Raw genomic sequence first — 13,258 nt, 5'->3', positions numbered from 1 at the left:
GTAGCACTACAAGAGCTTATCAAAACTGGACCATGCTACAAAACTATGAGTGAGTTTTAAAATATGATCTAATATTTATAACACTAGAGACAGATGTAAATGGAGAGACAAACTTCATCTTTTTTTTTTTAAACTTCATCTTTTTATCATTAGAGTTGTGTTGTTTCTTTAATAAATTTTCAGTGTAGATTTTGTCTTTTCATCTCATAACTGCTCAAACAAAAGAATTGTGCCATCAGTTTTAGTATATTCCATTATTCATGTAAAAACACAGCAAGTTCAATATGCAGAGTAGAAACTCTGCATATTGAAAGATATGAAAGTTTCATATCACTAATATTCTCCTCTATGACATATACCCATTGATTTTATATTTTGATTGTGATCTTCGTTCACAACATTGTTTATTATACATAACAAATTTAAAAATTGTTAAATAAAAATAGTTGAGATGAAAAGAGAATGTAATTTCCTTATAAATATTAATACAGTTAATAAAATCCCTAATGGAACAAATGCACTGATGATTTTTTTATACAGGTTTTAAAGGTTACACTCCATTTACAGTTATTACAAAATATTGGCTACATTTCCATGTTGTACAATACATCCTTGCAGCCTGTCTTACACCCAATAGCTTGTACCTCCCCTCCCCCACCACTATATTGCCTCTCCCACCCTCCCCACTGGTAACCACTTGTTTGTTTTCTATATCTGTGAGTCTGCTTCTTTTTTATTATATTCACTAGTCTATTGTAATTTTTTTAGTTTCCACATATAAGTGATATCATACAGCAATTTGCCTTTCTCTGTCTCACTTATTTCACTTAGCATATTGCCCTCCAAGTTCATCCATGTTGCTGTAAATGGCATTATTACATTGTTTCTTATGGCTGAGTTGTATTCCATTGTATATACCACACATATATATATATACCACATCTTCTTCATTCATTCATCTATTGATGGACACTTAGGTTGCTTCCATACCTTGGCAATAGTAAATAATGCTGCTATGGAATTAGGGTGCATGTATCTTTTTGAATTAGTGTTTTGGGGGGTTTTTTTGGATATATACCCAGGAGTGGGATTGCTGAGTCATATGGCAGGCACAGATGATTTTTCAAATGAACCAGATCATACTATAAATTTTCATGTTAAAATATGTTAAAATAAAATACAAAGTATATTGTGATGAGTTGGAAAATAAATCATGACATTTTCAAACTGGAAGGGAATGGTTGTTCTAATTTTCCTTCCCATTTTATCGTTGAAAATAATAGGATCTCATGAAAAATTAAACTGCTTGACCAAATTTCCAGCAATTGTAGAGAGCTAATCAGATCCTAGACGTTGTGCTTAAATTTTCTGTAGACTCAATGTTTATTTCTTGTTATACTCTGTTTCAGGGGCTCAAGATTTTACAGATATTATTCATTTGCATTAAACATACTGATAATGAATTGTTCATTCATTCATTTTGCAAATGTTTATTGCATACCTGTTATTTGCCAAGTACTCTACAAGGCCTTAAAACACACTAGAGAAAAAAAGCAGTTGAGTTCTCTGCCCTCATAAGATGAATAATAAAACGGTGAACAAACAAAAGTAATTTCCAAGTTATAATTGATAAAAAGAAAATAAGACATGGCCACATGCTGGAGAGTGACTAGAGGGTGGTCAGCTATGGCCTTTGGGCTAAGATATGAAAAATGAGATAGAGCTAACACTAAAAAGTATTGTGCTAAAGGGTTTCAAGAGGAGAAAATAAGAAGTGCAGAAGCTCTAGAGAAAAAATAAGCTTGGGTGTTTGGGAAACATAAGTGAATGCGTGAGCATGGGGAAGTGGGATGAGAAGGTATCAGAATGGTTATTGGGGGCCTTAGCTTATGGAAATAATAAGGAGTTTGAATTTAAATTCAAATGCAAAGGAAAGCCACTGTAAAATTAAAAGTAGGAAACTAATATGCTCTGATTTCCATTTTGAGAGACTGCTCTGGTTGCTTGTAGATAATTGCAGGAGATAAGAGTCCTAATGTGATTTGTATCAAACTAATTCTGCTGCCAACAACAATTGTAAAACTTGATAAAACACTAAATAACAAACTACTACTGCATCAGTGACCACTTGAAAACATCACAGAGCACCAAAGCCACCAGGACTTCTTTGGACATGATCCCAGACAAAGGGGAAAAGTACTGAGATAAACCAATATTTCTCCCCATATTTATTTTTTAGGGTGTTTGTTGATTCCCAGTACAGGGGAATACAGGCCAAGTAGGGGAGGGAGTGGTTAATGTTGCAAAGAGCAAATGCTAAGATTTAAACAATCTAGATAATCATTTTGGTAGTGATAGCGTTAGGAATAAAATATAACCATCATAACAGAGAAATTTTCAAAAAATCATGAGACTACATTGTTAAATTCTTTGTCAATAAACTTGAAAATCCAGATGAAATAGGTAGCTTTAGCAAAACATAATTTGCTAAGTGGAAAGAGAAAGACATTTTTAAAAGACAGTTGCTATATTAGAAAATGTACAGAAATTTATAAAAGAACTCCCTCATAAATCCATCAGGCTCAGATGAGCTCATATGGTAATACAAAATTTAAAGATCAGAAAATTCCAATTTCCAAACTCCAGTTGTTAATTAAACTGTCCAGAGTATCCAAAATAAGGAAAACTTTTAAATTATTTTCATGAAATTTATATAAAAATAAACAGGACTCAGAGAGATTACGTGTAGAAACAAAAGAAAATTACTACCTCACTAATGAATGAATCTTAAATAATATATTAGCAAATAAAATCCAATTGCAATAAAAATAATATACTGTGAACAAAATGAGCTGGGACAGAAATTCAAGGGTGACTAAATATTGGAAAATACTTTTATCATATTGGGGAGGAACTTGTGTAGAGATCTTCACATATAGAGGCATTTGACAATATTTAATACCCATACTTGATTGTAAAATGTTTCAATAATGTAGGAATTGATGGATATTTCTTTAACATGATTTAATATTAATATATCAACTCAAAGCCAGTGTTTTAATAGGAAAACACAAGAGGCTCCTTAATAAAGTCAGAAACACTTCTAGGATAAATAGTATAGCCACTGATATGTAACATTGATTTTGAGACATTAGGCAATGCAATTCGACCACCCAAAGTAATTCAAGATGTTTTGAAAAAGAGAATGGCAAAACTATAATGGCAAAGTGTGAGATTGTACAATTGGAAAACACAAAAGTATCAATAAAAAATTGAGAGAGAAATTTTAGGGGAGTAACAGGTAAATTTAACCCTGATGATCCAATAGTTTTCATATATAAAAATGAAAACCAGTTAGAATATAAAACAAATGAGTATACTCCACTTAAAGTAGCAAAAATAAAAATAAAATACTTAGATATACCTATAAAGAGTTGTGGAAAAAAATCTACGAGAAAATAATCATGAGAAACACTATGTAACAATCATGAGAAACACTATGTAACAATCAGTAATGAAAAAAATTCTATGTTCTTAGAAAGGTACAATATCATGAAGTGTCAATTGTCCTTAAGAATTTATGAATTTAATATGAACCCAATATAAATACGATCAACTTTATTTTTCTAAAGTTAGTTCAGTTGATTATAAAGTTCATAAAAGGAAAAATATGTATCCTGGAAAAATCTGAAAAATAAAAGCAATGTTTAGGTAGGTGGCTAAAGTACATTATACACACTATATTAAAACAAAGTAATTCTGACAAATGACTATACTGAAAACCAATAAAAAAAGTAAATCCAGACAAAAACCAAAGTACATATGAAAACTTTGCATCTGATAATAGCAGCATTCCAAATTAGTGGAGGATGATAGAATTTTGAATAAATGGTTTTGAACAACAGGTTAGCCATACAGAAAAAGTAAAAAATGAAACTGGATTCATTCTTCACACCATACACCAGAATAAATTAAAAATAGATTGGATATTTATATGTAAACAATATGAACTATAAATACATACAGGTTCAAGAACCAACAATTGCTGGATCACTTCATAATTTGGGAGTAGGATAAATGACTCAAAGTCCTGAATCCATAGAAGAAATTTTGACCAGTTATACCTCTGAATGAAAAAAATGTCCAAATATACATACAAATCTTGGAATAATTATTTACACTTTATGTCCCCCCAAATAATTTAATATTAAAATGTTCCTCCAAAATTAAGAATATAAAAACAAACCAACAAACAAATGGGCAAGTATAAATATGTGACTCATAAGCATATGTAAAGATGTTCAACTTAACTTAGAACTTAATATATAAATGAAAATTATTATGTAAAATGTTTTTCTTTTTTTATTGAAGTATAGTTAATTTACAGTGTTGTGTTAGTTTCAAGTGTACAGCAAAGTGATTCAGTTATATATCTATATCCATCCGTCTATCTATATATATATATATATCATTTGTCAGATTCTTTTCCATTATAGGTTATTACAAGATACTGAGTATAGTTCCCTATGCGATGCAGTAGGTCCTTGTTGTTTACTGTTTTATATATAGTAGTGTGTATATGCTAATCCCAAACTCCTGATTTATCTCTCCCTCCCCACTCCATGCTATTCCCTTTGGTAACCATAAGTTTATTTTTTATGTCTGTGAGTCTGTTTCTGTTTTGTAGATAAGTTCATTTGTGTCATATTTTAGATTCCACATATAAGTGATATTGTATGATCTTTGTCTCACTTCACTTAATATGATAATCTCTAGGTTCATCCATATTGCTAAAAATGGCATTATTTCATTCTTTTTTATGCCTGAGTAATATTCCTTTGTGTGTGTGTGTGTGTGTGTGTGTGTGTGTGTGTGTATACACACACACACCATATCTTCTATATCCATTCATCTGTTGATGGACACTAAGTTTGCTCCCGTGTCTTGGCTATTGTAAATAGTGCCGTTATGAACATTGGGGTGCATGTATCTTTTCGAATTAGAATTTTCTCTGGATATATGCCCAGGAATGGGATTGCTGGGTCATATGGTAACTCTGTTTTTAGTTCTTTAAGGAACCTCCATACTGTTCTCCATAGTAGCTGCACCAATTTACATTCCCACCAACAGTGTAAAAGGATTCCTTTTTCTCTACTCCCTCTCCAGCATTTGTAGACTTTTTAATGATGGCCATTCTGACTGGTGTTTTTAGTTTTGATTTGCATTTCTCTAATAATTAACAATATTATAATTATTAATAATAATTATATAATAATTATTATAAAATAGTAATCCTGAGATATTATTTCTCATATATCAGATAGTCAAAAATCCAAAAGCTTGACAACATATATTTCCTGGTAAAGATGCGAGGAAATAGGCATTCTCAAACTTTGTTGGTGGGAAGGCAAAATGGTATAATCTCTATAGAGATATATATGACAATCCAATCAAATTACCTATGCATTTACCATTAGATGCAGGAAGAGATATCAAGGAAAATAGGACATTAGATGTTACTTTGACAGGGAACTATAAAGGCAGGATGAGGTATGAACCCACCTGATTAATCTGATCCATCTTAACATACAGCGGGATAAACAATGAAATAAACTTCATGATGTGATGCAATAGGAAGTATAAGGCCACATCTTTAAAGCATTTTTGCTGATGAAATGGACCCTGAATTTCATCAGGGTCCCTTGATTTAACTAACAGCTTTCAGAAAGTATAGCAGGTACAGGAATAAGTGAAGGACATGTTGAGGACACAGTCAATCAATATAGATGTTGGAAATTCTGGAGGAGATATATCCTGGTTTATCCAATGAAACAATTAACAAAAGGTGGGAAATAGTTGTAAAAGAGATGTAAGAGATATAATAATGATGTGAACTGTGTAGAACTTGTTTTTATTCTGACAGATCAGAGAAGGCAACTATGAAAAGACATTTTAGGATATCTAAGAAATGTTAATATGAACTGGGTATTAGGTGATATTTAGGAATTATTGCTAATGTAGCAATGGCATGATGGTTATGTGAAAAAGTACTTATCTGTTATACACCCATACTGAAGTACCTATTAGTGAAATAAGAGGAAGTCTGTGATTTGCTTTTTAATGATTTGTCAAAAAATAAAAGCAAAGGGAAAAGAGAGATTAAGTAAATGTACGGATATTTTGATAATTATTGAATGTGGGTGTTGGGTATAAAATGGTTTGTTATATCAGACTCTTCTTGTGTGGTTTTGGAAAATTGCACAATAATTTAAACACACTAGATCCGAACTGGGGTGGGAGTAGGACCATTGCATTATTTTAAGTGATTTGGAATAGGATGGTAGGAATAGATGGAGAAAAGTGAGTGAATATGGGATATAATTTGGAAAGTCTAACAAGATAGACTAATGAATTAATGAATGTATTAAGGAAAAGAAGAATCAGATATGTTTCATAAATCTAAGGAAAGGTGATGTGGAAAATATTTAAGTCTGTTCAACGAGCAGTTCAAACCTGGAGATAGGAATATGGAATCAACTGTATGAAGATAGATTGTACATTCTTAGCATGGATAAAAGTACAGGGAGAAAATGTTAAGAAAAGGGAAGAGAGAAAACTGAGACTAGGACACGTCAATTTTAGAGGTCCCTTGAAACAGAAGGAGTAAGGAGACTGAGAAGGAGTGGCCAATGACATCAGATTGCCCCAAGAGACAAAAAGTGTACAAAGAAGTGGAGTGTAGTCAACAGGTTTGAAGATCGCTAAGAAGTCAAATAAAATGTGGTCAGAAAAATCAAATTTATATTTTGGCAACATGGAGGTCATTGATGTCCTCATGAATGACAACTTCACCATAGTGTGGATGCAAGCTTGATTATACTCCTTGAAAATATAAGACAGTGTGAGAATAACCTTCCCTGATACGATCATTGAAGGCATCCATAAGATGCTTTCACTTCTGTATCCTCTAATCGTTAAGATATTATTTTTCATGAGATTTAGATTTCCTGAAATTAGTTTTACCTTTGATCCTTATTCTAAAAGCCCTAATATTCTGAACATTGGACAAGATACCTGGTCATGGAAATAAGGCCAAGGATTTTTCTAGACTGATATGAGGTTTTAACAAATTAGGAGGGAAGGAACTGGAGACTGTCATTCCCATTGAAAGTTACATCTTATTTTCTGATATTAAGAGCAGATTTTAAAATAGAACAAATGGAAAGAAGTGCCTCAGGAGTGATTCTTGCTTTTTAGGTTTTTTTTTAATACACAGGGAGAATTCATCCTTTTGATTTATTTTCTCTTCTCTGTGTGCCACATCTTCTCTTGACTGTTTGTCTTAACTTTTGAATTGGCATGTTGCATTCTAAATTGAGAACTTGGCATAATATATTTGGTAATATTTTCAGCAGCTGCTGATAGTTTATTAATGCTGATAATGCAACAGTCTCTTTTATGACTTTATTAATACTCTGGTCTGTGAATTTGGGGTGCTGGTTGTGTAAAATGTCATCACATAAAACAAAATTGACATTGATTCTTTTTTTTATGGAGTATAATTGCCTTACAATGTTGTGTTAGTTTCTGACACTGATTCTTTAATATCATCTAATACCAAGTCCTTGTTCAAACTTCTGCATCCAAAAGTGTTGGATATATGTTTTTAACATTTGAAAGTAAGTGGAAAACATAGTGAACCATTGTTAAAAATAAGAACTTTCTCTTCCATAACTATAATACCATTATCACAACTGAGAAAAGTAATAATAATTCTATAATTACTAATATACTATCCATTTCCAAATTTTCTCAGTTTTCACAAGAATGTAAGAATGTATTTTATAGTTTTCATTTTTTTGACCAGGAGGTGACACATATCTCTGATAGGATGATGTGGCCATGTCTGTCCCTAAGGGAGAGTGGAAAGTGTAGCTGAGTGGCCATGTTCTCATCTGACACTTAGGATGTTCTATTTTCAGAAGGAAGAATGGAAAACGGACACTAGAGGAAAGTCCATAGTCTTTATTCCTGGGGTAAATAGGGAAAGAGGCTAAGAGAAACTGTACTACAAAAAAATCATACATTTTGTTGACAGAAAATCTTCTGCTAATCCAAACTCGTGATGAGTTGGACTTATTCACTTCACCCTCTAAGGTAGTGAAAATAGGGATTTAGAATTACTTGAAAATAAAGGACAAAGATGAATGTGGACATGTCCAGGACTGTAAAAATTTTATGAATGAAATATGTTTTTTTGAATTTCTAAATTAGATCATACCCACTTACTTTCATCTAAGAATTTTGCTATCTCAAAGCCCCAGATCACTAGAACTAAATCAAATCTGGTTAAGAATGATACTTTCTCAATCATCCTGCATTTGGTCATTTATAACAAGTGAGAAACAACTTAACCAGAACTGTTTTCACTCTATTCCCACCTTAGTTCCTTTGCTTCTGAAGGGAACTATGGTCAGTGGCAGTCTGGCTAATACTTAATAAACCAGTGGGAAATATGGCTCACCTACAGTACAGTTTCCTGCTTTTTTACCCCTTTCACATCTCTTTATCCTTAACTAGTACCTCCCTTTCTATCTATATATCCTCATCGCCATCTCACTTTAATTAGTATTTATCTCCCAGTGAGAGGAAGATTGTTTTGAAGCTAGCTCATCTCTTGAAATTAGGGCTCATTTACCATCCTACAATGTCCATATATTTTTTTGTGATTGCATGGACTAATCAGTTCCTCCTATTCTTAGTGCAGATATTTTTTCCCTAAATTCATCAGCCTTACAATTCCCTGAATCCCTGTTTATATATTTAAAAAAATAAAAATGAGTTTATTTATACCTATACACATGTATTTGATGGAATATAGAAAATACCTTATGTGTCTACAGGTTTTTATGTCATTACTTGGGTGCTGTTTTGAAGTTCTTATAAAAGACTTAGAAAAATCAGATTTCCTCCTAAAAATTAAATTATAAACTGGACTAGAATGAACTAGAGCTTAGATAATTGAGCTCATTTGAAATAAATACCCTAGCTCCCAAGCCCCTGTGGCTTGAATGTGTCTTGAGTGCATGCACTGGACAAGAAAGTTTGTGTCAACTCAAGGATTGGCTCGTAATCTAAGGATGCAAAAAACGAAGAGACAATTACAAAGCCAATGTTGCCAATGCCCAAATAAACCCTTCCCAGGAGAGGGAGGCATTAGCAAATCGATTTTGAATATTTCCAGCCCCATTAGTGAAGCTATCATAAATGCAAGATACCTGCATCTGACAATGTTAGGCTTATAACATTAAAATTCAGTTTATCTAACTCTGTTTTCCTGATTTCATATTTACCCCAAACTTTCAGACATTGATTAGTTTCCTGTATATCTTGCTATGACAGACATTTGCATACATCTGATATTTATACTTCTCACTGACAGTGAACATATTGACATTCTGATATCCTTTATATAACAAGAGCCAGTCTTTTAGGTACTGACCAATTTGCACCTAACAAGAATACCTCCCTGGACCTTGAAAGTGGAGAGTATACCTGGACTATGCAAACCATTGAGGTTCAGCCTGGTTCTGCCTAGTTCCAATAATGCTTCACTGTGTTTCACAAATTAGAGTGCTCATTGTAATTAACCAGGGAAACTTCTTGAAAATAACTTAAGAAAAACAGAGATTTATGTACCTCACCCAAGACTTACCAAAGCAGAGTGTTTGTAGGTACAATCCAAGAATTTCTAATCTATAAAACCACTCTAAGTCATTCTGATGTAGTTGATCTAAGAATTGGTCAGTGACAGATGTTTGTAAAACCATTGTGACAGTGCTACTGTGCTGCAATAGTCATCTGTACTTTCTCAAGAAATTTCTGCTCTTCTTAGGCAAATTCTCAATCTTAGAATATACACACACACACACACACACACACACACACACACACACACGGAGACGTATGATATGCATGTATATATGTTAGGCAGTTATTACTTATATAACAACCAGTACTCATCTCCAGACTCTGTATATAATCAATTCCCTCAGTGATTTTAAAGGAAGATTGACTGTCAAAACATTGAATTTCTTTTTTTTAATTTTTATTTTTATAGCAGTTTTAAAGGTTACTTTACAGTTATTACAAAATATCAGCTATATTCCCTTGAGCCTATCTTACACCCAATAGTTTGTACCTCTCACTTCCCCACCCCTGTTTTGCCCTTTCCACCCTCCCCACTGGTAGTCATTAGTTTGTCCTCTATATCTGTGAGTCTGCTTCTTTTTTGTTATATTCACTAGTTTGTTGTATTTTTTAGATTCCATATATAAGTGAAAACATATGGTATTTGTCTTTTTCTGTCTGACTTATTTCACTTCGCATAATGCCCTCCAAGTTCATCCATGTTGTTGCAGTTGGCAAAATTTAGTTCTTTTTTATGTCTGAGTAGTATTCCACTGTATATATACCACATCTTCTATATCCATTCATCTGTTGATGGACACTTAGGTTGTTTCCACAACTTGGCAGTTGTAAATAATACTGCTATGAACATTGGGGTGGATGTATCTTTTCAAATTATTGTTTTTGGTTTTTTTGGATATATACCCAAGAGTGGAATTGCTCAGTCATATAGTAGTTCTATTTTTAGTTTTTTGAGAAACCTCCATACTGTTTTCCACAGTGGCTGCACCAACTTACATTTCCACCAACAGTGTACAAGGGTTCCCTTTTCTCCACATCCTTGCCAACATTTGTCATTGTGTTCTTTTTGGCGTTAGCCATTCTGACAGGTGTGAGGTGATATCTCATTGTGGTTTAGATTTGCATTTCCCTGACGATTAGTGATGTTGAGCATCTTTTCATGTGCCTGTTGGCCATCTCTATAGCTTCTTTGGAAAAATGTCTATTCAGTTCTTCTGCCCTTTTTTAATCAGATTGTTTGTTTTTTGATATTGAGTTGTATGAGCTGTTTATGTATGTTAGATATTAATCCCTTATTGGTCGTATCACTTGCAAATATTTTCTCCCATTCAGTAGGTTGTCTTTTCATTTTGCTGATGGTTTCCTTTGCTGTGCAAAAGCTTTTAAGCTTAATTAGGTCCAATTTGTTTACTTTTCTTTTTATTAAAACATTGAAGTATTACAACCAGTTTTTAAAAATATTTCAACTGCATTATTATGTCAAATGATGCTATTCTATATTGCAGAATCAGCTTTTTGGGTGCTTCTTTCTGTGCCTTAATATTTGTCAAATCTTTCCAAAATTGAAACCAGCATATTTAGTAAAAGCCATAAGTATAGCATTCTGTTCAATAATTACATGGATGTAGGAATCATATTGATTTACTTAGTTCTGCTTAGTATTGAACCAAAAATAATTATCTGAGATTATTTTCTTTCACAGTAAGAAAATGTACTCAAAATGATGAATGTGAAAAAACCTTAAAGATGGGAAAACAAGAGTAGAGAAGTTCATGGGTCAGGTGAATATAGGAAATGACAGGCATGAGATCTGGAACACTTGTTAAAGTAAAGGTCACAGTTCAGCAGGAAATTTATCAGTCAAGGTTAAAAGAAAGACACATTGATTTAACAGATATTTGTTGAGACATGGTTCTAGGTTCTGGCAACATAGCAGTGAAAAGAGCAGTACCCTCATAGAGCTTATGTTTAAAGGGGAGACTACAGTCTGTTTATACAGACTCACTGATGTAAAAGGAAAATCAAACTTCAGGAAAGCTTCAATTACCACAGTCTCCATGATATTATAAAAACTTAGAATAAGTTGGTCAAGCCTGGACCTTCTTGGACCTTCTGGTCCAAGCCTGGACCTAACTTTATTTCAGCCAGAAGATAGTCTTAGATAAAGTAAAAGTCCATGAGAAGCTCTCAAAGTAATATTTTGTCAGCCAGAGTCTATAAAATGAGCATAATCCTGCTTATGTTCTAATTCATCATTCTTTCCCTTTCCTGCCCAGTTGCCTTCACGTGACTGCAAACAGTCCACTTTTTCCTCCTTGGATTTATTCACCTAACACAAGATATCGTTTAACAAAATGTCCTATGCAGTATTGCTGTTAAAAATTGAAAGGAGACAAGAAACAGACTAAAGTTCTTAATTAAAAACCAGGGATATAAATATGTTCTATGTTGTTCTAATGGTAATCCTGAAAACAACGAAAAACAAAAGCTGTTGACAATGGCTGCCTAAAATTACACTTTATCTGATAGAGTGCTTTATCATCTTTCTGCACCATTTGAAAAAATAATCTTATCCACGCACAACTTCTATAATATTAAAAAAACTAAACTGAACTGAATAGGTGTTCCATTTCTAGGTCTTAAGCACCAAGGAAACATGATGGGGAAAAAAACCCACTACATAACACAATGCCAAATCTTTTACTGTTTGAAGTCATCATCATCATTAATGCTATAATAAAGGAGAAAATGACAGTCTTCTAATTTTTAAGCCCTTAGTCTGAGACATACGCTGTGAAAGGTACATACTGGCATTATTTACGTGTTGTCTTTCAATCTTTCCCTCACCCAAATATGGAATTAATACCCCTGTTTTAGAGATAGAAGAACTTGAAGAATATTTTTCAAAGTAGATGATATACTGTGTGAAAAATCAATGACACTAGCATATAGTTGACACTATGTAATTCACAATTTCCAAAAGAAAAATAAAATCTATTCCTCAGGAGAAATCAAATTGACTTGTAAACTTGTGGGAACTTACAGCAGAGAGAATTCACTTATAGGTCATTATAAGAAGGACAGCATATACGAACACCCTTGCAGTAAATAAAATGAATTTCCCAGAGCTGTTTCTTAGTTATTAGAAAATCTTTACTGTAAAAATTTTTAAAAACCCAGAAATATATAGAAAATGAACGTTTCTTCCCTTCTTCCTTCTTCTTCACCTCTCCTCCCATAATTTCCACCCTTTAGAGGTAATGGCTTTCTTCGCTCTGCCTACTGGGCAGAGTGTCCTCCTAGCTGTGCCTTTATATTATTTAAACCACTTTCTATTTTTTCAAGGTATACGGTGAAAGAAACTGTGTCTCGTGTAAGTATATAGCTCTCTGATGTAGTCTACCTTAACTGAAAGATAATTGTTAAACTATGGCTGCAGTGGCTTAATATATCCTTTGGACAAACCTTTATAAATATTTCATCGATCAGTCAAATAATGTTTAGAGAATACCTGTATGGTGCGACATACTGTGCTCACTAGGTCCAG

The sequence above is a fragment of the Tursiops truncatus genome, chromosome 4, assembly GCF_011762595.2.
Source record: "Tursiops truncatus isolate mTurTru1 chromosome 4, mTurTru1.mat.Y, whole genome shotgun sequence".
Lineage (NCBI taxonomy): Eukaryota > Metazoa > Chordata > Mammalia > Artiodactyla > Delphinidae > Tursiops > Tursiops truncatus.
The sequence above is the reverse complement of the archived record's forward strand: the minus strand, read 5'-3'. Positions refer to the sequence as shown.